Source organism: Hippocampus zosterae, chromosome 13, assembly GCF_025434085.1.
Source record: "Hippocampus zosterae strain Florida chromosome 13, ASM2543408v3, whole genome shotgun sequence".
Lineage (NCBI taxonomy): Eukaryota > Metazoa > Chordata > Actinopteri > Syngnathiformes > Syngnathidae > Hippocampus > Hippocampus zosterae.
Genome location: NC_067463.1, coordinates 6,381,717 through 6,397,759, shown reverse-complemented (window position 1 = coordinate 6,397,759; position 16,043 = coordinate 6,381,717). Strand labels below are relative to the sequence as shown.

The following is a 16,043-nucleotide window of genomic DNA, read 5'->3' as shown; positions in this document are numbered from 1 at the left end:
GGCACCCCCTTTTACTTCAGTTGAAACTTTGGGGCCGGCTTCACTTTTATTGATACATTAAATATATGAAAGGGGGTTCTAGAAAAGGGGGTGTAGCTCAGTGGCAGAGCATTTGACTGCAGATCAAGAGGTCCCCAGTTCAAGTCTAGGTGCCCCCTTCTATTTGAGTTGAAACCTTGGGGCTAACTTCACTTTCATTGATACATTAAATATATGGAAGGGTGCTCTAGAAAAGGGGGGTGTAGCTCAGTGGCAGAGCATTTGACTGCAGATCAAGAGGTCCCCAGTTCAAGTCTGGGTGCCACCTTTTAGTTGAGTTGAAACTTTGGGGCTAGCTTCACTTTCATTGATACATTAAATATATGGAAGGGGGCTCTAGAAAAGGGGGGGCTAGCTCAGTGGCAGAGCATTTGACTGCAGATCAAGAGGTCCCCAGTTCAAGTCTGGGTGCCCCCTTCTAGTTGAGTTGAAACTTTGGGGCTAACTTCACTTTCATTGATACATTAAATATATGGAAGGGATTTCTAGAAAAGGGGGTGTATCTCAGTGGCAGAGCATTTGACTGCAGATCAAGAGGTCCCCAGTTCAAGTCTGGGTGCCCCCTTTCAGTTGAGTTGAAACTTTGGGGCTTGCTTCACTTTCATTGATACATTAAATATATGGAAGGGATTTCTAGAAAAGGGGGTGTAGCTCAGTGGCAGAGCATTTGACTGCAGATCAAGAGGTATCTAGTTCAAATCTGGGCACCCCCTTTTACTTCAGTTGAAACTTTGGGGCCGGCTTCACTTTTATTGATACATTAAATATATGAAAGGGGGTTCTAGAAAAGGGGGTGTAGCTCAGTGGCAGAGCATTTGACTGCAGATCAAGAGGTCCCCAGTTCAAGTCTAGGTGCCCCCTTCTATTTGAGTTGAAACCTTGGGGCTAACTTCACTTTCATTGATACATTAAATATATGGAAGGGTGCTCTAGAAAAGGGGGGTGTAGCTCAGTGGCAGAGCATTTGACTGCAGATCAAGAGGTCCCCAGTTCAAGTCTGGGTGCCCCCTTCTATTTGAGTTGAAACTTTGGGGCTGGCTTCACTTTCATTGATACATTAAATATATGGAAGGGGGTTCTAGAAAAGGGGGTGTAGCTCAGTGGCAGAGCATTTGACTGCAGATCAAGAGGTCCCCAGTTCAAGTCTGGGTACCCCCTTTCAGTTGAGTTGAAGCTTTGGGGCTAACTTCACTTTCATTGATACATTAAATATATGGAAGGGGGTTCTAGCAAAGGGGGTGTAGCTCAGTGGCAGAGCATTTGACTGCAGATCAAGAGGTCCCCAGTTCAAGTCTGGGTGCCCCCTTTCAGTTGAGTTGAAACTTTGGGGCTGGCTTCACTTTCATTGATACATTAAATATATGGAAGGGGGCTCTAGAAAAGGGGGTTGTAGCTCAGTGGCAGAGCATTTGACTGCAGATCAAGAGGTCCCCAGTTCAAGTCTGGGTGCCCCCTTTCAGTTGAGTTGAAACTTTGGGCCTGGCTTCACTTTCATTGATACACTAAATATATGAAAGGGGGTTCTAGAAAAGGGGGTTGTATCTCAGTGACAGAGCATTTGACTGCAGATCAAGAGGTCCCCAGTTCAAATCTGGGTGCACCCTTTTAGTTCAGTTGAAACTTTGGGGCCGGCTTCACTTTTATTGATACATTAAATATATGAAAGCGGGTTCGAGAAAAGGGGAGTGTAGCTCAGTGGCAGAGCATTTGACTGCAGATCAAGAGGTCCCCAGTTCAAGTCTGGGTGCCCCCTTTCAGTTGAGTTGAAACTTTGGGGCTAGCTTCACTTTCATTGATACATTAAATATCTGAAAGGGGCTCCAGAAAAATGGGGTGTAGCTCACTGGCAGAGCATTTGACTGCAAATGAAGAGGTCCCTAGCTCAAATCTTGGCGCACCCTTTTACTTCAGTTGAAACTTTGGTGCCGGCTTCACTTTTATTGATACATTAAATATATGAAAAGGGGTTCTAGAAAACGGGGTGTAGCTCAGTGGCAGAGCATTTGACTGCAGATCAAGAGGTCCCCAGTTCAAGTCTGGGTGCCCCCTTTTAGTTGAGTTGAAACTTTGGGGCTTGCTTCACTTTCATTGATCCATTAAATATATGAAAGGGGGTTCTAGAAAAGGGGGGTGTAGCTCAGTGGCAGAGCATTTGACTGCAGATCAAGAGGTCCCCAGTTCAAGTCTGGGTGCCCCCTTCTATTTGAGTTGAAACTTTGGGTCTGGCTTCACTTTCATTGATACATTAAATATATGAAAGGGGGTTCTAGAAAAGGCGTGTGTAGCTCAGTGGCAGAGCATTTGACTGCAGATCAAGAGGTCCCCAGCTCAAATCTGGGCGCCCCTTTTAGTTGAGTTGAAACTTTGGGGCAGGTTCCACTTTTGTTGATACATTAAATATATGAAAGGGGTTTCTAGAAAAGGGGGGTGTAGCTCAGTGGCAGAGCATTTGACTGCAGATCAAGAGATCCCGAGTTCAAATCTGGGCACCCCCTTTTACTTCAGTTGAAACTTTGGGGCCGGCTTCACTTTTATTGATGCATTAAATATATGAAAGGGGGTTCTAGAAAAGGGGGTGTAGCTCAGTGGCAGAGCATTTGACTGCAGATCAAGAGGTCCCCAGTTCAAGTCTGGGTGCCCCCTTTTAGTTGAGTTGAAACTTTGGGGCTTGTTTCACTTTCATTGATCAATTAAATATATGAAAGGGGGTTCTGGAAAAGGGGGGTGTATCTCAGTGACAGAGCATTTGACTGCAGATCAGGAGGTCCCCAGTTCAAGTCTGGGTGCCCCCTTTCAGTTGAGTTGAAACTTTGGGGCCGGCTTCACTTTTATTGATACATTAAATATATGAAAGGGGGTTCTAGAAAAGGGGGTGTCGCTCAGTGGCAGAGCATTTGACTGCAGATCAAGAGGTCCCCAGTTCAAGTCTGGGTGCCCCCTTCTATTTGAGTTGAAACCTTGGGGCCAACTTCACTTTCATTGATACATTAAATATATGGAAGGGGGCTCTAGAAAAGGGGGGTGTAGCTCAGTGGCAGAGCATTTGACTGCAGATCAAGAGGTCCCCAGTTCAAGTCTGGGTGCCCCCTTCTATTTGAGTTGAAACTTTGGGGCTGGCTTCACTTTCATTGATACATTAAATATATGGAAGGGGGTTCTAGAAAAGGGGGTGTAGCTCAGTGGCAGAGCATTTGACTGCAGATCAAGATGTCCCCAGTTCAAGTCTGGGTACCCCCTTTCAGTTGAGTTGAAACTTTGGGGCTAACTTCACTTTCATTGATACATTAAATATATGGAAGGGGGTTCTAGAAAAGGGGGTGTAGCTCAGTGGCAGAGCATTTGACTGCAGATCAAGAGGTCCCCAGTTCAAGTCTGGGTGCCCCCTTTCAGTTGAGTTGAAACTTTGGGGCTTGCTTCACTTTCATTGATACATTAAATATATGGAAGGGGGCTCTAGAAAAGGGGGTTGTAGCTCAGTGGCAGAGAATTTGACTGCAGATCAAGAGGTCCCCAGTTCAAGTCTGGGTGCCCCCTTTCAGTTGAGTTGAAACTTTGGGCCTGGCTTCACTTTCATTGATACACTAAATATATGAAAGGGGGTTCTAGAAAAGGGGGTTGTATCTCAGTGACAGAGCATTTGACTGCAGATCAAGAGGTCCCCAGTTCAAATCTGGGTGCACCCTTTTAGTTGAGTTGAAACTTTGGGGCCGGCTTCACTTTTATTGATACATTAAATATATGAAAGCGGGTTCTAGAAAAGGGGAGTGTAGCTCAGTGGCAGAGCATTTGACTGCAGATCAAGAGGTCCCCAGTTCAAGTCTGGGTGCCCCCTTTTAGTTGAGTTGAAACTTTGGGGCTAGCTTCACTTTCATTGATACATTAAATATCTGAAAGGGGCTCCAGAAAAATGGGGTGTAGCTCACTGGCAGAGCATTTGACTGCAAATAAAGAGGTCCCTAGCTCAAATCTTGGCGCACCCTTTTACTTCAGTTGAAACTTTGGGGCCGGCTTCACTTTTATTGATACATTAAATATATGAAAAGGGGTTCTAGAAAAGGGGGTTGTATCTCAGTGACAGAGCATTTGACTGCAGATCAAGAGGTCCCCAGTTCAAATCTGGGTGCACCCTTTTAGTTCAGTTGAAACTTTGGGGCCGGCTTCACTTTTATTGATACATTAAATATATGAAAGCAGGTTCTAGAAACGGGGAGTGTAGCTCAGTGGCAGAGCATTTGACTGCAGATCAAGAGGTCCCCAGTTCAAGTCTGGGTGCCCCCTTTTAGTTGAGTTGAAACTTTGGGGCTTGCTTCACTTTCATTGATCCATTAAATATATGAAAGGGGGTTCTAGAAAAGGGGGGTGTAGCTCAGTGGCAGAGCATTTGACTGCAGATCAAGAGGTCCCCAGTTCAAGTCTGGGTGCCCCCTTCTATTTGAGTTGAAACTTTGGGTCTGGCTTCACTTTCATTCATACAATAATTATATGGAAGGGGGTTCTATAAAAGGGGGTGTAGCTCAGTGGCAGAGCATTTGACTGCAGATCAAGAGGTCCCCAGTTCAAGTCTGGGTACCCCCTTTCAGTTGAGTTGAAGCTTTGGGGCTAACTTCACTTTCATTGATACATTAAATATATGGAAGGGGGTTCTAGCAAAGGGGGTGTAGCTCAGTGGCAGAGCATTTGACTGCAGATCAAGAGGTCCCCAGTTCAAGTCTGGGTGCCCCCTTTCAGTTGAGTTGAAACTTTGGGGCTGGCTTCACTTTCATTGATACATTAAATATATGGAAGGGGGCTCTAGAAAAGGGGGTTGTAGCTCAGTGGCAGAGCATTTGACTGCAGATCAAGAGGTCCCCAGTTCAAGTCTGGGTGCCCCCTTTCAGTTGAGTTGAAACTTTGGGCCTGGCTTCACTTTCATTGATACACTAAATATATGAAAGGGGGTTCTAGAAAAGGGGGTTGTATCTCAGTGACAGAGCATTTGACTGCAGATCAAGAGGTCCCCAGTTCAAATCTGGGTGCACCCTTTTAGTTCAGTTGAAACTTTGGGGCCGGCTTCACTTTTATTGATACATTAAATATATGAAAGCGGGTTCTAGAAAAGGGGAGTGTAGCTCAGTGGCAGAGCATTTGACTGCAGATCAAGAGGTCCCCAGTTCAAGTCTGGGTGCCCCCTTTCAGTTGAGTTGAAACTTTGGGGCTAGCTTCACTTTCATTGATACATTAAATATCTGAAAGGGGCTCCAGAAAAATGGGGTGTAGCTCACTGGCAGAGCATTTGACTGCAAATGAAGAGGTCCCGAGCTCAAATCTTGGCGCACCCTTTTACTTCAGTTGAAACTTTGGTGCCGGCTTCACTTTTATTGATACATTAAATATATGAAAAGGGGTTCTAGAAAAGGGGGTGTAGCTCAGTGGCAGAGCATTTGACTGCAGATCAAGAGGTCCCCAGTTCAAGTCTGGGTGCCCCCTTTTAGTTGAGTTGAAACTTTGGGGCTTGCTTCACTTTCATTGATCCATTAAATATATGAAAGGGGGTTCTAGAAAAGGGGGGTGTAGCTCAGTGGCAGAGCATTTGACTGCAGATCAAGAGGTCCCCAGTTCAAGTCTGGGTGCCCCCTTCTATTTGAGTTGAAACTTTGGGTCTGGCTTCACTTTCATTGATGCATTAAATATATGAAAGGGGGTTCTAGAAAAGGGGGTGTAGCTCAGTGGCAGAGCATTTGACTGCAGATCAAGAGGTACCCAGTTCAAGTCTGGGTGCCCCCTTTTAGTTGAGTTGAAACTTTGGGGCTTGTTTCACTTTCATTGATCAATTAAATATATGAAAGGGGGTTCTAGAAAAGGGGGGTGTATCTCAGTGACAGAGCATTTGACTGCAGATCAAGAGGTCCCCAGTTCAAATCTGGGTGCACCCTTTTAGTTCAGTTGAAACTTTGGGGCCGGCTTCACTTTTATTGATACATTAAATATATGAAAGCGGGTTCTAGAAAAGGGGAGTGTAGCTCAGTGGCAGAGCATTTGACTGCAGATCAAGAGGTCCCCAGTTCAAGTCTGGGTGCCCCCTTCTATTTGAGTTGGAACTTTGGGTCTGGCTTCACTTTCATTGATACATTAAATATATGAAAGGGGGTTCTAGAAAAAGGGTGTGTAGCTCAGTGGCAGAGCATTTGACTGCAGATCAAGAGGTCCCTAGTTCAAATCTGGGCACCCCCTTTTACTTCAGTTGAAACTTTGGGGCCGGCTTCACTTTTATTGATACATTAAATATACGAAAGGGGGTTCTAGAAAAGGGGGTGTAGCTCAGTGGCAGAGCATTTGACTGCAGATCAAGAGGTCCCCAGTTCAAGTCAGGGTGCCCCCTTCTATTTGAGTTGAAACCTTGGGAATAACTTCACTTTCATTGATACATTAAATATATGGAAGGGGGGTGTAGCTCAGTGGCAGAGCATTTGACTGCAGATCAAGAGGTCCCCAGTTCAAGTCTGGGTGCCCCCTTCTATTTGAGTTGAAACTTTGGGGCTGGCTTCACTTTCATTGATACATTAAATATATGGACGGGGGTTCTAGAAAAGGGGGTGTAGCTCAGTGGCAGAGCATTTGACTGCAGATCAAGAGGTCCCCAGTTCAAGTCTGGGTGCCCCTTTTCATTTGAGTTGAAACTTTGGGGCTAACTTCACTTTCATTGATACATTAAATATATGGAAGGGGGCTCTAGAAAAGGGGGTTGTAGCTCAGTGGCAGAGCATTTGACTGCAGATCAAGAGGTCCCCAGTTCAAGTCTGGGTGCCCCCTTTCAGTTGAGTTGAAACTTTGGGCCTGGCTTCACTTTCATTGATACACTAAATATATGAAAGGGGGTTCTAGAAAAGGGGGTTGTATCTCAGTGACAGAGCATTTGACTGCAGATCAAGAGGTCCCCAGTTCAAATCTGGGTGCACCCTTTTAGTTCAGTTGAAACTTTGGGGCCGGCTTCACTTTTATTGATACATTAAATATATGAAAGCGGGTTCTAGAAAAGGGGAGTGTAGCTCAGTGGCAGAGCATTTGACTGCAGATCAAGAGGTCCCCAGTTCAAGTCTGGGTGCCCCCTTCTATTTGAGTTGAAACTTTGGGTCTGGCTTCACTTTCATTGATACATTAAATATATGAAAGGGGGTTCTATAAAAGGGGTGTGTCGCTCAGTGGCAGAGCATTTGACTGCAGATCAAGAGTTCCCCAGCTCAAATCTGGGCGCCCCTTTTAGTTGAGTTGAAACTTTGGGGCAGGTTCCACTTTTGTTGATACATTAAATATATGAAAGGGGTTTCTAGAAAAGTGGGGTGTAGCTCAGTGGCAGAGCATTTGACTGCAGATCAAGAGGTCCCTAGTTCAAATCTGGGCACCCCCTTTCAGTTCAGTTGAAACTTTAGGGCCGGCTTCACTTTCATTGATACATTAAATATATGAAAGGGGGTTCTAGAAAAGGGGGTGTAGCTCAGTGGCAGAGCATTTGACTGCAGATCAAGAGTTCCCCAGCTCAAATCTGGGCGCCCCTTTTAGTTCAGTTGAAACTTTGGGGCAGGTTCCACTTTTGTTGATACATTAAATATATGAAAGGGGGTTCTAGAAAAGGGGGTTGTATCTCAGTGACAGAGCATTTGACTGCAGATCAAGAGGTCCCCAGTTCAAATCTGGGTGCACCCTTTTAGTTCAGTTGAAACTTTGGGGCCGGCTTCACTTTTATTGATACATTAAATATATGAAAGCGGGTTCTAGAAAAGGGGAGTGTAGCTCAGTGGCAGAGCATTTGACTGCAGATCAAGAGGTCCCCAGTTCAAGTCTGGGTGCCCCCTTTCAGTTGAGTTGAAACTTTGGGGCTAGCTTCACTTTCATTGATACATTAAATATCTGAAAGGGGCTCCAGAAAAATGGGGTGTAGCTCACTGGCAGAGCATTTGACTGCAAATGAAGAGGTCCCTAGCTCAAATCTTGGCGCACCATTTTACTTCAGTTGAAACTTTGGTGCCGGCTTCACTTTTATTGATACATTAAATATATGAAAAGGGGTTCTAGAAAAGGGGGTGTAGCTCAGTGGCAGAGCATTTGACTGCAGATCAAGAGGTCCCCAGTTCAAGTCTGGGTGCCCCCTTTTAGTTGAGTTGAAACTTTGGGGCTTGCTTCACTTTCATTGATCCATTAAATATATGAAAGGGGGTTCTAGAAAAGGGGGGTGTAGCTCAGTGGCAGAGCATTTGACTGCAGATCAAGAGGTCCCCAGTTCAAGTCTGGGTGCCCCCTTCTATTTGAGTTGAAACTTTGGGTCTGGCTTCACTTTCATTGATACATTAAATATATGAAAGGGGGTTCTAGAAAAGGGGTGTGTAGCTCAGTGGCAGAGCATTTGACTGCAGATCAAGAGGTCCCCAGCTCAAATCTGGGCGCCCCTTTTAGTTGAGTTGAAACTTTGGGGCAGGTTCCACTTTTGTTGATACATTAAATATATGAAAGGGGTTTCTAGAAAAGGGGGGTGTAGCTCAGTGGCAGAGCATTTGACTGCGGATCAAGAGGTCCCGAGTTCAAATCTGGGCACCCCCTTTTACTTCAGTTGAAACTTTGGGGCCGGCTTCACTTTTATTGATGCATTAAATATATGAAAGGGGGTTCTAGAAAAGGGGGTGTAGCTCAGTGGCAGAGCATTTGACTGCAGATCAAGAGGTCCCCAGTTCAAGTCTGGGTGCCCCCTTTTAGTTGAGTTGAAACTTTGGGGCTTGTTTCACTTTCATTGATCAATTAAATATATGAAAGGGGGTTCTGGAAAAGGGGGGTGTATCTCAGTGACAGAGCGTTTGACTGCAGATCAGGAGGTCCCCAGTTCAAGTCTGGGTGCCCCCTTTCAGTTGAGTTGAAACTTTGGGGCCGGCTTCACTTTTATTGATACATTAAATATATGAAAGGGGGTTCTAGAAAAGGGGGTGTCGCTCAGTGGCAGAGCATTTGACTGCAGATCAAGAGGTCCCCAGTTCAAGTCTGGGTGCCCCCTTCTATTTGAGTTGAAACCTTGGGGCCAACTTCACTTTCATTGATACATTAAATATATGGAAGGGGGCTCTAGAAAAGGGGGGTGTAGCTCAGTGGCAGAGCATTTGACTGCAGATCAAGAGGTCCCCAGTTCAAGTCTGGGTGCCCCCTTCTATTTGAGTTGAAACTTTGGGGCTGGCTTCACTTTCATTGATGCATTAAATATATGAAAGGGGGTTCTAGAAAAGGGGGTGTAGCTCAGTGGCAGAGCATTTGACTGCAGATCAAGAGGTACCCAGTTCAAGTCTGGGTGCCCCCTTTTAGTTGAGTTGAAACTTTGGGGCTTGTTTCACTTTCATTGATCAATTAAATATATGAAAGGGGGTTCTAGAAAAGGGGGGTGTATCTCAGTGACAGAGCATTTGACTGCAGATCAAGAGGTCCCCAGTTCAAATCTGGGTGCACCCTTTTAGTTCAGTTGAAACTTTGGGGCCGGCTTCACTTTTATTGATACATTAAATATATGAAAGCGGGTTCTAGAAAAGGGGAGTGTAGCTCAGTGGCAGAGCATTTGACTGCAGATCAAGAGGTCCCCAGTTCAAGTCTGGGTGCCCCCTTCTATTTGAGTTGGAACTTTGGGTCTGGCTTCACTTTCATTGATACATTAAATATATGAAAGGGGGTTCTAGAAAAAGGGTGTGTAGCTCAGTGGCAGAGCATTTGACTGCAGATCAAGAGGTCCCTAGTTCAAATCTGGGCACCCCCTTTTACTTCAGTTGAAACTTTGGGGCCGGCTTCACTTTTATTGATACATTAAATATACGAAAGGGGGTTCTAGAAAAGGGGGTGTAGCTCAGTGGCAGAGCATTTGACTGCAGATCAAGAGGTCCCCAGTTCAAGTCAGGGTGCCCCCTTCTATTTGAGTTGAAACCTTGGGAATAACTTCACTTTCATTGATACATTAAATATATGGAAGGGGGGTGTAGCTCAGTGGCAGAGCATTTGACTGCAGATCAAGAGGTCCCCAGTTCAAGTCTGGGTGCCCCCTTCTATTTGAGTTGAAACTTTGGGGCTGGCTTCACTTTCATTGATACATTAAATATATGGACGGGGGTTCTAGAAAAGGGGGTGTAGCTCAGTGGCAGAGCATTTGACTGCAGATCAAGAGGTCCCCAGTTCAAGTCTGGGTGCCCCTTTTCATTTGAGTTGAAACTTTGGGGCTAACTTCACTTTCATTGATACATTAAATATATGGAAGGGGGCTCTAGAAAAGGGGGTTGTAGCTCAGTGGCAGAGCATTTGACTGCAGATCAAGAGGTCCCCAGTTCAAGTCTGGGTGCCCCCTTTCAGTTGAGTTGAAACTTTGGGCCTGGCTTCACTTTCATTGATACACTAAATATATGAAAGGGGGTTCTAGAAAAGGGGGTTGTATCTCAGTGACAGAGCATTTGACTGCAGATCAAGAGGTCCCCAGTTCAAATCTGGGTGCACCCTTTTAGTTCAGTTGAAACTTTGGGGCCGGCTTCACTTTTATTGATACATTAAATATATGAAAGCGGGTTCTAGAAAAGGGGAGTGTAGCTCAGTGGCAGAGCATTTGACTGCAGATCAAGAGGTCCCCAGTTCAAGTCTGGGTGCCCCCTTCTATTTGAGTTGAAACTTTGGGTCTGGCTTCACTTTCATTGATACATTAAATATATGAAAGGGGGTTCTATAAAAGGGGTGTGTCGCTCAGTGGCAGAGCATTTGACTGCAGATCAAGAGTTCCCCAGCTCAAATCTGGGCGCCCCTTTTAGTTGAGTTGAAACTTTGGGGCAGGTTCCACTTTTGTTGATACATTAAATATATGAAAGGGGTTTCTAGAAAAGTGGGGTGTAGCTCAGTGGCAGAGCATTTGACTGCAGATCAAGAGGTCCCTAGTTCAAATCTGGGCACCCCCTTTCAGTTCAGTTGAAACTTTAGGGCCGGCTTCACTTTCATTGATACATTAAATATATGAAAGGGGGTTCTAGAAAAGGGGGTGTAGCTCAGTGGCAGAGCATTTGACTGCAGATCAAGAGTTCCCCAGCTCAAATCTGGGCGCCCCTTTTAGTTCAGTTGAAACTTTGGGGCAGGTTCCACTTTTGTTGATACATTAAATATATGAAAGGGGGTTCTAGAAAAGGGGGTTGTATCTCAGTGACAGAGCATTTGACTGCAGATCAAGAGGTCCCCAGTTCAAATCTGGGTGCACCCTTTTAGTTCAGTTGAAACTTTGGGGCCGGCTTCACTTTTATTGATACATTAAATATATGAAAGCGGGTTCTAGAAAAGGGGAGTGTAGCTCAGTGGCAGAGCATTTGACTGCAGATCAAGAGGTCCCCAGTTCAAGTCTGGGTGCCCCCTTTCAGTTGAGTTGAAACTTTGGGGCTAGCTTCACTTTCATTGATACATTAAATATCTGAAAGGGGCTCCAGAAAAATGGGGTGTAGCTCACTGGCAGAGCATTTGACTGCAAATGAAGAGGTCCCTAGCTCAAATCTTGGCGCACCATTTTACTTCAGTTGAAACTTTGGTGCCGGCTTCACTTTTATTGATACATTAAATATATGAAAAGGGGTTCTAGAAAAGGGGGTGTAGCTCAGTGGCAGAGCATTTGACTGCAGATCAAGAGGTCCCCAGTTCAAGTCTGGGTGCCCCCTTTTAGTTGAGTTGAAACTTTGGGGCTTGCTTCACTTTCATTGATCCATTAAATATATGAAAGGGGGTTCTAGAAAAGGGGGGTGTAGCTCAGTGGCAGAGCATTTGACTGCAGATCAAGAGGTCCCCAGTTCAAGTCTGGGTGCCCCCTTCTATTTGAGTTGAAACTTTGGGTCTGGCTTCACTTTCATTGATACATTAAATATATGAAAGGGGGTTCTAGAAAAGGGGTGTGTAGCTCAGTGGCAGAGCATTTGACTGCAGATCAAGAGGTCCCCAGCTCAAATCTGGGCGCCCCTTTTAGTTGAGTTGAAACTTTGGGGCAGGTTCCACTTTTGTTGATACATTAAATATATGAAAGGGGTTTCTAGAAAAGGGGGGTGTAGCTCAGTGGCAGAGCATTTGACTGCGGATCAAGAGGTCCCGAGTTCAAATCTGGGCACCCCCTTTTACTTCAGTTGAAACTTTGGGGCCGGCTTCACTTTTATTGATGCATTAAATATATGAAAGGGGGTTCTAGAAAAGGGGGTGTAGCTCAGTGGCAGAGCATTTGACTGCAGATCAAGAGGTCCCCAGTTCAAGTCTGGGTGCCCCCTTTTAGTTGAGTTGAAACTTTGGGGCTTGTTTCACTTTCATTGATCAATTAAATATATGAAAGGGGGTTCTGGAAAAGGGGGGTGTATCTCAGTGACAGAGCGTTTGACTGCAGATCAGGAGGTCCCCAGTTCAAGTCTGGGTGCCCCCTTTCAGTTGAGTTGAAACTTTGGGGCCGGCTTCACTTTTATTGATACATTAAATATATGAAAGGGGGTTCTAGAAAAGGGGGTGTCGCTCAGTGGCAGAGCATTTGACTGCAGATCAAGAGGTCCCCAGTTCAAGTCTGGGTGCCCCCTTCTATTTGAGTTGAAACCTTGGGGCCAACTTCACTTTCATTGATACATTAAATATATGGAAGGGGGCTCTAGAAAAGGGGGGTGTAGCTCAGTGGCAGAGCATTTGACTGCAGATCAAGAGGTCCCCAGTTCAAGTCTGGGTGCCCCCTTCTATTTGAGTTGAAACTTTGGGGCTGGCTTCACTTTCATTGATACATTAAATATATGGAAGGGGGTTCTAGAAAAGGGGGTGTAGCTCAGTGGCAGAGCATTTGACTGCAGATCAAGATGTCCCCAGTTCAAGTCTGGGTACCCCCTTTCAGTTGAGTTGAAACTTTGGGGCTAACTTCACTTTCATTGATACATTAAATATATGGAAGGGGGTTCTAGAAAAGGGGGTGTAGCTCAGTGGCAGAGCATTTGACTGCAGATCAAGAGGTCCCCAGTTCAAGTCTGGGTGCCCCCTTTCAGTTGAGTTGAAACTTTGGGGCTTGCTTCACTTTCATTGATACATTAAATATATGGAAGGGGGCTCTAGAAAAGGGGGTTGTAGCTCAGTGGCAGAGAATTTGACTGCAGATCAAGAGGTCCCCAGTTCAAGTCTGGGTGCCCCCTTTCAGTTGAGTTGAAACTTTGGGCCTGGCTTCACTTTCATTGATACACTAAATATATGAAAGGGGGTTCTAGAAAAGGGGGTTGTATCTCAGTGACAGAGCATTTGACTGCAGATCAAGAGGTCCCCAGTTCAAATCTGGGTGCACCCTTTTAGTTGAGTTGAAACTTTGGGGCCGGCTTCACTTTTATTGATACATTAAATATATGAAAAGTGGTTCTAGAAAAGGGGGTTGTATCTCAGTGACAGAGCATTTGACTGCAGATCAAGAGGTCCCCAGTTCAAATCTGGGTGCACCCTTTTAGTTCAGTTGAAACTTTGGGGCCGGCTTCACTTTTATTGATACATTAAATATATGAAAGCAGGTTCTAGAAAAGGGGAGTGTAGCTCAGTGGCAGAGCATTTGACTGCAGATCAAGAGGTCCCCAGTTCAAGTCTGGGTGCCCCCTTTTAGTTGAGTTGAAACTTTGGGGCTTGCTTCACTTTCATTGATCCATTAAATATATGAAAGGGGGTTCTAGAAAAGGGGGGTGTAGCTCAGTGGCAGAGCATTTGACTGCAGATCAAGAGGTCCCCAGTTCAAGTCTGGGTGCCCCCTTCTATTTGAGTTGAAACTTTGGGTCTGGCTTCACTTTCATTGATACATTAAATATATGAAAGGGGGTTCTAGAAAAGGGGTGTGTAGCTCAGTGGCAGAGCATTTGACTGCAGATCAAGAGGTCCCCAGCTCAAATCTGGGCGCCCCTTTTAGTTGAGTTGAAACTTTGGGGCAGGTTCCACTTTTGTTGATACATTAAATATATGAAAGGGGTTTCTAGAAAAGGGGGGTGTAGCTCAGTGGCAGAGCATTTGACTGCAGATCAAGAGGTCCCTAGTTCAAATCTGGGCACCCCCTTTTACTTCAGTTGAAACTTTGGGGCCGACTTCACTTTTATTGATGCATTAAATATATGAAAGGGGGTTCTAGAAAAGGGGGTGTAGCTCAGTGGCAGAGCATTTGACTGCAGATCAAGAGGTACCCAGTTCAAGTCTGGGTGCCCCCTTTTAGTTGAGTTGAAACTTTGGGGCTTGTTTCACTTTCATTGATCAATTAAATATATGAAAGGGGGTTCTAGAAAAGGGGGGTGTATCTCAGTGACAGAGCATTTGACTGCAGATCAAGAGTTCCCCAGTTCAAATCTGGGTGCACCCTTTTAGTTCAGTTGAAACTTTGGGGCCGGCTTCACTTTTATTGATACATTAAATATATGAAAGCGGGTTCTAGAAAAGGGGAGTGTAGCTCAGTGGCAGAGCATTTGACTGCAGATCAAGAGGTCCCCAGTTCAAGTCTGGGTGCCCCCTTCTATTTGAGTTGAAACTTTGGGTCTGGCTTCACTTTCATTGATACATTAAATATATGAAAGGGGGTTCTAGAAAAAGGGTGTGTAGCTCAGTGGCAGAGCATTTGACTGCAGATCAAGAGGTCCCTAGTTCAAATCTGGGCACCCCCTTTTACTTCAGTTGAAACTTTGGGGCCGGCTTCACTTTTATTGATACATTAAATATACGAAAGGGGGTTCTAGAAAAGGGGGTGTAGCTCAGTGGCAGAGCATTTGACTGCAGATCAAGAGGTCCCCAGTTCAAGTCTGGGTGCCCCCTTCTATTTGAGTTGAAACTTTGGGGCTGGCTTCACTTTCATTGATACATTAAATATATGGACGGGGGTTCTAGAAAAGGGGGTGTAGCTCAGTGGCAGAGCATTTGACTGCAGATCAAGAGGTCCCAAGTTCAAGTCTGGGTGCCCCTTTTCAGTTGAGTTGAAACTTTGGGGCTAACTTCACTTTCATTGATACATTAAATATATGGAAGGGGGCTCTAGAAAAGGGGGTTGTAGCTCAGTGGCAGAGCATTTGACTGCAGATCAAGAGGTCCCCAGTTCAAGTCTGGGTGCCCCCTTTCAGTTGAGTTGAAACTTTGGGCCTGGCTTCACTTTCATTGATACACTAAATATATGAAAGGGGGTTCTAGAAAAGGGGTTTGTATCTCAGTGACAGAGCATTTGACTGCAGATCAAGAGGTCCCCAGTTCAAATCTGGGTGCACCCTTTTAGTTCAGTTGAAACTTTGGGGCCGGCTTCACTTTTATTGATACATTAAATATATGAAAGCGGGTTCTAGAAAAGGGGAGTGTAGCTCAGTGGCAGAGCATTTGACTGCAGATCAAGAGGTCCCCAGTTCAAGTCTGGGTGCCCCCTTCTATTTGAGTTGAAACTTTGGGTCTGGCTTCACTTTCATTGATACATTAAATATATGAAAGGGGGTTCTATAAAAGGGGTGTGTCGCTCAGTGGCAGAGCATTTGACTGCAGATCAAGAGTTCCCCAGCTCAAATCTGGGCGCCCCTTTTAGTTGAGTTGAAACTTTGGGGCAGGTTCCACTTTTGTTGATACATTAAATATATGAAAGGGGTTTCTAGAAAAGGGGGGTGTAGCTCAGTGGCAGAGCATTTGACTGCAGATCAAGAGGTCCCTAGTTCAAATCTGGGCACCCCCTTTTAGTTCAGTTGAAACTTTAGGGCCGGCTTCACTTTCATTGATAGATTAAATATATGGAAGGGGGTTCTAGAAAAGGGGGTGTAGCTCAGTGGCAGAGCATTTGACTGCAGATCAAGAGGTCCCCAGTTCAAGTCTGGGTGCCACCTTTTAGTTGAGTTGAAACTTTGGGGCTAGCTTCACTTTCATTGATACATTAAATATATGGAAGGGGGCTCTAGAAAAGGGGGGTGTAGCTCAGTGGCAGAGCATTTGACTGCAGATCAAGAGGTCCCCAGTTCAAGTCTGGGTGCCCCCTTCTAGTTGAGTTGAAACTT

At 45.3% G+C, this 16,043-nt stretch overlaps 1 long non-coding RNA gene and 65 other non-coding genes across 72 annotated transcripts; all 66 read left to right on the top strand.

Annotated features, from left to right (window-relative positions):
• Positions 1-15,962, top strand: LOC127612708 (uncharacterized). Of its 7 annotated transcripts, none has more exons than XR_007965918.1 (3): positions 1-130; positions 12,578-13,320; positions 15,254-15,398. It is a non-coding gene; the product is annotated as an uncharacterized LOC127612708 (long non-coding RNA). The 7 variants fall into 7 exon arrangements; XR_007965920.1 differs by lacking the exons at positions 12,578-13,320; positions 15,254-15,398 and adding exons at positions 2,952-3,694; positions 5,924-6,068; XR_007965923.1 differs by lacking the exons at positions 1-130; positions 15,254-15,398 and adding exons at positions 743-872; positions 15,848-15,962.
• On the top strand, positions 236-307 carry trnac-gca (transfer RNA cysteine (anticodon GCA)). Its single transcript has one exon. It is a non-coding gene; the product is annotated as a tRNA-Cys (tRNA).
• On the top strand, positions 978-1,049 carry trnac-gca (transfer RNA cysteine (anticodon GCA)). Its single transcript has one exon. It is a non-coding gene; the product is annotated as a tRNA-Cys (tRNA).
• Positions 1,126-1,197, top strand: trnac-gca (transfer RNA cysteine (anticodon GCA)). The gene has a single exon. It is a non-coding gene; the product is annotated as a tRNA-Cys (tRNA).
• On the top strand, positions 1,274-1,345 carry trnac-gca (transfer RNA cysteine (anticodon GCA)). Its single transcript has one exon. It is a non-coding gene; the product is annotated as a tRNA-Cys (tRNA).
• Positions 1,721-1,792, top strand: trnac-gca (transfer RNA cysteine (anticodon GCA)). Its single transcript has one exon. It is a non-coding gene; the product is annotated as a tRNA-Cys (tRNA).
• Positions 2,166-2,237, top strand: trnac-gca (transfer RNA cysteine (anticodon GCA)). Its single transcript has one exon. It is a non-coding gene; the product is annotated as a tRNA-Cys (tRNA).
• Positions 2,463-2,534, top strand: trnac-gca (transfer RNA cysteine (anticodon GCA)). The gene has a single exon. It is a non-coding gene; the product is annotated as a tRNA-Cys (tRNA).
• On the top strand, positions 2,611-2,682 carry trnac-gca (transfer RNA cysteine (anticodon GCA)). Its single transcript has one exon. It is a non-coding gene; the product is annotated as a tRNA-Cys (tRNA).
• Positions 2,908-2,979, top strand: trnac-gca (transfer RNA cysteine (anticodon GCA)). Its single transcript has one exon. It is a non-coding gene; the product is annotated as a tRNA-Cys (tRNA).
• Positions 3,057-3,128, top strand: trnac-gca (transfer RNA cysteine (anticodon GCA)). Its single transcript has one exon. It is a non-coding gene; the product is annotated as a tRNA-Cys (tRNA).
• trnac-gca (transfer RNA cysteine (anticodon GCA)) lies at positions 3,205-3,276 on the top strand. The gene has a single exon. It is a non-coding gene; the product is annotated as a tRNA-Cys (tRNA).
• Positions 3,353-3,424, top strand: trnac-gca (transfer RNA cysteine (anticodon GCA)). The gene has a single exon. It is a non-coding gene; the product is annotated as a tRNA-Cys (tRNA).
• trnac-gca (transfer RNA cysteine (anticodon GCA)) lies at positions 3,800-3,871 on the top strand. Its single transcript has one exon. It is a non-coding gene; the product is annotated as a tRNA-Cys (tRNA).
• Positions 4,246-4,317, top strand: trnac-gca (transfer RNA cysteine (anticodon GCA)). The gene has a single exon. It is a non-coding gene; the product is annotated as a tRNA-Cys (tRNA).
• Positions 4,395-4,466, top strand: trnac-gca (transfer RNA cysteine (anticodon GCA)). Its single transcript has one exon. It is a non-coding gene; the product is annotated as a tRNA-Cys (tRNA).
• trnac-gca (transfer RNA cysteine (anticodon GCA)) lies at positions 4,543-4,614 on the top strand. The gene has a single exon. It is a non-coding gene; the product is annotated as a tRNA-Cys (tRNA).
• trnac-gca (transfer RNA cysteine (anticodon GCA)) lies at positions 4,691-4,762 on the top strand. Its single transcript has one exon. It is a non-coding gene; the product is annotated as a tRNA-Cys (tRNA).
• Positions 4,839-4,911, top strand: trnac-gca (transfer RNA cysteine (anticodon GCA)). The gene has a single exon. It is a non-coding gene; the product is annotated as a tRNA-Cys (tRNA).
• Positions 5,138-5,209, top strand: trnac-gca (transfer RNA cysteine (anticodon GCA)). Its single transcript has one exon. It is a non-coding gene; the product is annotated as a tRNA-Cys (tRNA).
• On the top strand, positions 5,434-5,505 carry trnac-gca (transfer RNA cysteine (anticodon GCA)). The gene has a single exon. It is a non-coding gene; the product is annotated as a tRNA-Cys (tRNA).
• Positions 5,583-5,654, top strand: trnac-gca (transfer RNA cysteine (anticodon GCA)). Its single transcript has one exon. It is a non-coding gene; the product is annotated as a tRNA-Cys (tRNA).
• Positions 5,731-5,802, top strand: trnac-gca (transfer RNA cysteine (anticodon GCA)). The gene has a single exon. It is a non-coding gene; the product is annotated as a tRNA-Cys (tRNA).
• Positions 6,029-6,100, top strand: trnac-gca (transfer RNA cysteine (anticodon GCA)). Its single transcript has one exon. It is a non-coding gene; the product is annotated as a tRNA-Cys (tRNA).
• trnac-gca (transfer RNA cysteine (anticodon GCA)) lies at positions 6,178-6,249 on the top strand. The gene has a single exon. It is a non-coding gene; the product is annotated as a tRNA-Cys (tRNA).
• Positions 6,460-6,531, top strand: trnac-gca (transfer RNA cysteine (anticodon GCA)). Its single transcript has one exon. It is a non-coding gene; the product is annotated as a tRNA-Cys (tRNA).
• Positions 6,608-6,679, top strand: trnac-gca (transfer RNA cysteine (anticodon GCA)). The gene has a single exon. It is a non-coding gene; the product is annotated as a tRNA-Cys (tRNA).
• Positions 6,756-6,828, top strand: trnac-gca (transfer RNA cysteine (anticodon GCA)). The gene has a single exon. It is a non-coding gene; the product is annotated as a tRNA-Cys (tRNA).
• On the top strand, positions 7,055-7,126 carry trnac-gca (transfer RNA cysteine (anticodon GCA)). Its single transcript has one exon. It is a non-coding gene; the product is annotated as a tRNA-Cys (tRNA).
• trnac-gca (transfer RNA cysteine (anticodon GCA)) lies at positions 7,352-7,423 on the top strand. The gene has a single exon. It is a non-coding gene; the product is annotated as a tRNA-Cys (tRNA).
• Positions 7,797-7,868, top strand: trnac-gca (transfer RNA cysteine (anticodon GCA)). Its single transcript has one exon. It is a non-coding gene; the product is annotated as a tRNA-Cys (tRNA).
• Positions 8,093-8,164, top strand: trnac-gca (transfer RNA cysteine (anticodon GCA)). The gene has a single exon. It is a non-coding gene; the product is annotated as a tRNA-Cys (tRNA).
• Positions 8,242-8,313, top strand: trnac-gca (transfer RNA cysteine (anticodon GCA)). Its single transcript has one exon. It is a non-coding gene; the product is annotated as a tRNA-Cys (tRNA).
• trnar-gcg (transfer RNA arginine (anticodon GCG)) lies at positions 8,539-8,610 on the top strand. The gene has a single exon. It is a non-coding gene; the product is annotated as a tRNA-Arg (tRNA).
• trnac-gca (transfer RNA cysteine (anticodon GCA)) lies at positions 8,687-8,758 on the top strand. The gene has a single exon. It is a non-coding gene; the product is annotated as a tRNA-Cys (tRNA).
• On the top strand, positions 8,984-9,055 carry trnac-gca (transfer RNA cysteine (anticodon GCA)). The gene has a single exon. It is a non-coding gene; the product is annotated as a tRNA-Cys (tRNA).
• On the top strand, positions 9,133-9,204 carry trnac-gca (transfer RNA cysteine (anticodon GCA)). Its single transcript has one exon. It is a non-coding gene; the product is annotated as a tRNA-Cys (tRNA).
• On the top strand, positions 9,281-9,352 carry trnac-gca (transfer RNA cysteine (anticodon GCA)). Its single transcript has one exon. It is a non-coding gene; the product is annotated as a tRNA-Cys (tRNA).
• trnac-gca (transfer RNA cysteine (anticodon GCA)) lies at positions 9,579-9,650 on the top strand. Its single transcript has one exon. It is a non-coding gene; the product is annotated as a tRNA-Cys (tRNA).
• On the top strand, positions 9,728-9,799 carry trnac-gca (transfer RNA cysteine (anticodon GCA)). Its single transcript has one exon. It is a non-coding gene; the product is annotated as a tRNA-Cys (tRNA).
• On the top strand, positions 10,010-10,081 carry trnac-gca (transfer RNA cysteine (anticodon GCA)). The gene has a single exon. It is a non-coding gene; the product is annotated as a tRNA-Cys (tRNA).
• Positions 10,158-10,229, top strand: trnac-gca (transfer RNA cysteine (anticodon GCA)). The gene has a single exon. It is a non-coding gene; the product is annotated as a tRNA-Cys (tRNA).
• Positions 10,306-10,378, top strand: trnac-gca (transfer RNA cysteine (anticodon GCA)). Its single transcript has one exon. It is a non-coding gene; the product is annotated as a tRNA-Cys (tRNA).
• trnac-gca (transfer RNA cysteine (anticodon GCA)) lies at positions 10,605-10,676 on the top strand. The gene has a single exon. It is a non-coding gene; the product is annotated as a tRNA-Cys (tRNA).
• trnac-gca (transfer RNA cysteine (anticodon GCA)) lies at positions 10,902-10,973 on the top strand. Its single transcript has one exon. It is a non-coding gene; the product is annotated as a tRNA-Cys (tRNA).
• Positions 11,347-11,418, top strand: trnac-gca (transfer RNA cysteine (anticodon GCA)). Its single transcript has one exon. It is a non-coding gene; the product is annotated as a tRNA-Cys (tRNA).
• trnac-gca (transfer RNA cysteine (anticodon GCA)) lies at positions 11,643-11,714 on the top strand. The gene has a single exon. It is a non-coding gene; the product is annotated as a tRNA-Cys (tRNA).
• Positions 11,792-11,863, top strand: trnac-gca (transfer RNA cysteine (anticodon GCA)). The gene has a single exon. It is a non-coding gene; the product is annotated as a tRNA-Cys (tRNA).
• trnar-gcg (transfer RNA arginine (anticodon GCG)) lies at positions 12,089-12,160 on the top strand. The gene has a single exon. It is a non-coding gene; the product is annotated as a tRNA-Arg (tRNA).
• Positions 12,237-12,308, top strand: trnac-gca (transfer RNA cysteine (anticodon GCA)). Its single transcript has one exon. It is a non-coding gene; the product is annotated as a tRNA-Cys (tRNA).
• Positions 12,534-12,605, top strand: trnac-gca (transfer RNA cysteine (anticodon GCA)). The gene has a single exon. It is a non-coding gene; the product is annotated as a tRNA-Cys (tRNA).
• Positions 12,683-12,754, top strand: trnac-gca (transfer RNA cysteine (anticodon GCA)). Its single transcript has one exon. It is a non-coding gene; the product is annotated as a tRNA-Cys (tRNA).
• trnac-gca (transfer RNA cysteine (anticodon GCA)) lies at positions 12,831-12,902 on the top strand. Its single transcript has one exon. It is a non-coding gene; the product is annotated as a tRNA-Cys (tRNA).
• On the top strand, positions 12,979-13,050 carry trnac-gca (transfer RNA cysteine (anticodon GCA)). The gene has a single exon. It is a non-coding gene; the product is annotated as a tRNA-Cys (tRNA).
• trnac-gca (transfer RNA cysteine (anticodon GCA)) lies at positions 13,575-13,646 on the top strand. The gene has a single exon. It is a non-coding gene; the product is annotated as a tRNA-Cys (tRNA).
• On the top strand, positions 13,724-13,795 carry trnac-gca (transfer RNA cysteine (anticodon GCA)). Its single transcript has one exon. It is a non-coding gene; the product is annotated as a tRNA-Cys (tRNA).
• trnac-gca (transfer RNA cysteine (anticodon GCA)) lies at positions 14,021-14,092 on the top strand. The gene has a single exon. It is a non-coding gene; the product is annotated as a tRNA-Cys (tRNA).
• Positions 14,169-14,240, top strand: trnac-gca (transfer RNA cysteine (anticodon GCA)). The gene has a single exon. It is a non-coding gene; the product is annotated as a tRNA-Cys (tRNA).
• On the top strand, positions 14,467-14,538 carry trnac-gca (transfer RNA cysteine (anticodon GCA)). The gene has a single exon. It is a non-coding gene; the product is annotated as a tRNA-Cys (tRNA).
• trnac-gca (transfer RNA cysteine (anticodon GCA)) lies at positions 14,616-14,687 on the top strand. Its single transcript has one exon. It is a non-coding gene; the product is annotated as a tRNA-Cys (tRNA).
• On the top strand, positions 14,764-14,835 carry trnac-gca (transfer RNA cysteine (anticodon GCA)). The gene has a single exon. It is a non-coding gene; the product is annotated as a tRNA-Cys (tRNA).
• On the top strand, positions 15,060-15,132 carry trnac-gca (transfer RNA cysteine (anticodon GCA)). The gene has a single exon. It is a non-coding gene; the product is annotated as a tRNA-Cys (tRNA).
• On the top strand, positions 15,359-15,430 carry trnac-gca (transfer RNA cysteine (anticodon GCA)). Its single transcript has one exon. It is a non-coding gene; the product is annotated as a tRNA-Cys (tRNA).
• Positions 15,656-15,727, top strand: trnac-gca (transfer RNA cysteine (anticodon GCA)). The gene has a single exon. It is a non-coding gene; the product is annotated as a tRNA-Cys (tRNA).
• On the top strand, positions 15,804-15,875 carry trnac-gca (transfer RNA cysteine (anticodon GCA)). Its single transcript has one exon. It is a non-coding gene; the product is annotated as a tRNA-Cys (tRNA).
• On the top strand, positions 15,953-16,024 carry trnac-gca (transfer RNA cysteine (anticodon GCA)). The gene has a single exon. It is a non-coding gene; the product is annotated as a tRNA-Cys (tRNA).
• Positions 16,025-16,043: the final 19 nt, after the last annotated feature.